This window comes from Boleophthalmus pectinirostris, unplaced genomic scaffold, assembly GCF_026225935.1.
Source record: "Boleophthalmus pectinirostris isolate CB_2022bp ecotype Guang Dong unplaced genomic scaffold, ASM2622593v1 HiC_scaffold_7, whole genome shotgun sequence".
Lineage (NCBI taxonomy): Eukaryota > Metazoa > Chordata > Actinopteri > Gobiiformes > Gobiidae > Boleophthalmus > Boleophthalmus pectinirostris.
In genome coordinates this window covers 39,389,765-39,394,085 of record NW_026571473.1, presented here as the reverse complement: position 1 = coordinate 39,394,085, position 4,321 = coordinate 39,389,765, and the positions used below count along the sequence as shown (strand labels likewise).

Sequence of the window (4,321 nt, the reverse complement as noted above, 5' to 3'; positions counted from 1 at the left end):
AAAAAAAAAACTAAACTAAAAACAATTTTCTTTTCTCTTTTCTTTTCATTTGTCTCCAATAATTAGTTTTTTCAGTTTTCAATTTTGTGTTTAAATACCCAGTAGTAACAGAGCATGTTACTACAGAGCATGCATTTTTTGTTGTTGTTTTGTATTTGTTGTGGGTGTTGCTTTATATTTTTGTGTTTTGTTTTTATGTTGATTATTGCAGTTTGTTAAATTTTGATTGTTGTATTTTGTTAAATGTTGTCCTTAATAAAAAAAAAAAAAAGTGACTAAAAATATTATTCTAAATATTATTAGCAAAATGAATTAGTGGCTTTTATTAATTTTTATATAAAAAAAACCAAACAAAAACGTTTTTGTTATCGATAGTTTTAGTCAGGCCCCGCCCCCTCCCGTGAGCCCGCGCAGACCCGGAGCCGAGACACAAACTCCACACAAATATTAAAGATTTCAGCACAAACCTGTTATTTAACCAGGCCGGAGGAGGAGTGTGAACAAAACACGAGGTACAGGCTTTACCAGGACAGTTTGGGTGAGTTTTGTTTGATATTTTGCCCATTTTGTGAGGTGCACTTTGCCCTAACGAGGTCATTAAAGCCAATTTAAAGTTGACGTAGACGGTAGAAAACTGCGGATTTGTGTCTCTGTACTTTTGTTTTAACTGTAAAGCCTGAAATTATTTAATATCTATGTGTTTTGGGTGTATTTCATGTAGAAACACGTAAAATTGTTGATAATACTGAGCCGTGTGGACGTTTGAGCCGCCGCCATTTCGTGTTTTTGCGAAGTCACGTAGCCTTTTCACTCGGCTCCGATTTCATTTAGAGAAATTTTATTTTTATTCATGGACAAAAAAAAAACCACATAATCTTTGTGGTCTGTCCTGCAGGTTTTATTCCCACTGGGAGAACGTGGGAGAAGGTTCTGGACCCTGAACCGCCCATGAGACACGGAGACACGGAGACACGGAGACATGGAAGGAGAGTCCACAGGGAGCGCGGGAAACACGGCACGTAAAGCGGCACGTGATCCTTTCTCCACACCTACAAACTCACTGCCAAGGCTGAGGTAAGAGAGGGATATTTTTTTTCCATAGTGAATTCTAAAGACGTTAAAGGTAGGGATGGGCATGATTAATCGATTAATCGATAATTGATCATTAAGAATTTCATCTATTATGTTAATTTTAATCGACAAACCCAATGTATGTTGCTGTGCGTAGCGTGACCAAACAGGTCTGTACATGTGTCTCTGCATCAGAAGGATTTAACGATGACTTGTACAAGAAATTCCACACTTTCCATTGCGTTCGGGGCAAGTGTGAGTCTTGCAATGTCAATGACGAGGCCCCACTTCCCACCCCCCTGTCTGTCCTGGTTTTGACAAACACAAATCTGGTCACACTAACCTGTATTCACCTGAGTCATGTCTTTTAATCTGACAGAAGTTGAACCACATCAGCGACACAAGAGCTGTAGTGACTAGCACTCATGCCTCACAGCAAGAAGGTTCTGGGTTCGATCCCCGGGTCGCCCGGGCCTTTCTGTGTGGAGTTTGCATGTTTCTCCCCGTGTCTGGATGGGTTTCCTCCGGGTGCTCCGGTTTCCCCCATCAACCCAAAACATGCTGCATAGGTCTCCATAAACAGTTGATAGTCATGGTCACTTAAATACAATCAATTCAGTCATTGTGTCCTTAGGCAAGACACTTCGCCCAATTTGCCTAGTATGAAAGTGGTGTGTGTGTGAGTGATGGTGGTGGTCGGAGGGACCGATGGCGCCGAGTGGCATGGCAGCTGCGCTTCTGTCAGTGTGCCCCAGGGCAGCTGTGGCTACAATAGTAGTTTACCATCACCAGGTGTAGAGTGAATGAATAATACTGTATGAATGAATGAATGCTGAATGAATAATGCTGAATAAAGTGTAAAGCGTCTTTGGGGACAGAAATGTCTGTGAAAGCGCTATATAAATAAAGATATATAGTTTTATCTTCACTTAGTTTATGTAAATTAGTGATGTGGTTTTAAGTTTTGTTTCTGTGAGATTTGAACAAAACTGAATTACACAGTTGTTACGGTTTATATGTCGTAAAATTGAATTTATTTATGCAGATTAGTGCAGATAGTAATAATAATGATGATCATTTTAATATAAAAACGTTCATGATTAATCGATAATCGATCGTTAATTCTTCCGACGATTGATTAAGAAAATTTCATCGAATGCCCATCCCTAGTTAAAGGAGCACTTTCACCAACAGGAGACGTTGCTAAATAACAGTGAGTTTGTAATCATGTACTTCAGTGTCCCGGTTATTATCCATATCCCGGTTCTGTCAGTTTTTTGATACTGCGTTTCCATGCACACTGAGAAACTGGGACACTCATATCACTGTGACATGATCAAATGGAGTATGCTGTTTTTTTGACATAATCTTACAAATGTGCAAGTGCAAAAATTAACTTAATTTAATAAACCAGGAAAATTACAAACCATGAGCTCCTTTAGCGTCGGAAGATCAGGAGGTTTAACCAGTGTGAGGAGCTGTGATCCACTGTGCAGATCAAACCCAACGTTTCCAAATAAGTTTAACAGCAGCAGATTCTTTATTAAAATCTTCTTACATAAGTAAACTCAACTTTACAACATAAAAACCAGAACCACCGTAGAGCCACATCAGACTGTTTGATCAGATCATTCAACTTTACACATACTTGTTTACGTTTTAGAGAAACAAAACTTAAAACCACATGACTCATTTACATAAACTAATGTCTCTGATAAAAACAGTTCTTTCCTTGTGTCTGATGTGCTTCAGTTTGTCGGACTAAAGGACACGACTCAGTGGAATATGAGTGTTCTCTCTGTGACAGAGGGGTGTTGATGATGAAGGTGAGTCTGTTCTGTGTGTCGTGATGTTTTCAGAGATCGTACTTGTGCAGGTTTAGTGCAGCTCTTTATGTTGCAGTAACCGGGATACTACGTAAACATGCACCATGACAAAACCGAGATACTGATGTTCATGTAAACAAACTCACTGAGAGGAACAGAGTCTCCAAGGAGCCAGAGCCCAAACGTGGGACTGAGGCCGAAACTCCAGTGTTTGTGTCAGACGCAGCTTCATATCTACACACAGAAACATTCGGTTTGTCGATTAGAAATGAACGTAATCGACAAAATTCTTAATGATCATTTATTGATTAGTCGACTAATCCTGCCCATCCAATATGCACTTATTGAAAGTGTTTGCTAAGCTAATGGACTTCCAAAGAAAACCTGTTCTCATTTTGCTTCATGTAACCCACGTCAATTAGCCCCACTTCCTGTTGCATGGTTATTGTGGCGGGACAACTTCCTTTAAGTTCTGTCGTCTCTTTACACATCGTCCTGCTCCTGTCCTCCGGTGAGACCATCGCTTGTGGAAACTTTTAACACAGCAGATCTAACAAAGATTACCAGACGGATTTGTTCATCTGTCAGTCATCTCAACATCTGCTCAACGGTGAGTGACGAAACTTTTCCCTTCAAAAGATTTTTACGATTCTCTTCAACCTGTGAACACTCATACAAGTACAGCTAAGTTAATGCAAACGCACACAGATAAATGCAGTCAGCGCGACCAACAAACAGACTTTTTAGTTTAATCTCTGCTTTATTTTAGTTTCTACCCAAACCAAACCTCTCGCTAAAAACACCAGTATTGAAATAATACACTAGTTTTTCCACCTTAGACATTTATAGAGTTGTTTTTATTACTTTTGAGCACAAAGTCTAAGCAGCAGTGGTTGTTTTGAATTGACCCTGTTAAACAACAAAACACTCGAATATTTATTTCTCCGTTATGATAAATGCACTACGTTTTCATATGTTGACTTGAGTTCATTATTATTGATGAAATAATAACCAAATGTTTATTGATTATGAATATTGCTTTAAAAATGGCATTGAATTATTTATTTTTATTTATTAGCAGTAATGATTTATTACTTTAGCTAAAGTGAAGTTAATTTTATTTATTTCTGTGCTAATTTTTGTTTTACTCACCCTGTTTTAGGTCAGTTTTTTTCCACTGGATCATTCTGCTGCAGTACAACAATCCACAGCTGGATGAGGAGCTCCACGTTCTCCTCATGATCACGGTACGACACATTAATCCTTTCATGACTCTTCTGGATCATAATAACTCAACTTGAACTTTTGAATTACAGTAACTCAAATGGACCATAACACTCTCTACACCCGCTTCTGAACTGGACTACTGTCTTGTACTGTTTAAAGTATATCTACCTATAAATAATTAAATAATATAAAATAAA

The 4,321-nt window shown here is 38.4% G+C and overlaps 1 long non-coding RNA gene across 1 annotated transcript; it reads left to right on the top strand.

Annotated features, from left to right (window-relative positions):
- Window positions 1-399: 399 nt before the first annotated feature.
- On the top strand, window positions 400-4,321 carry LOC129412134 (uncharacterized). Its single transcript, XR_008633589.1, has 5 exons — window positions 400-538; window positions 896-1,074; window positions 3,320-3,507; window positions 4,060-4,144; window positions 4,214-4,321. It is a non-coding gene; the product is annotated as an uncharacterized LOC129412134 (long non-coding RNA).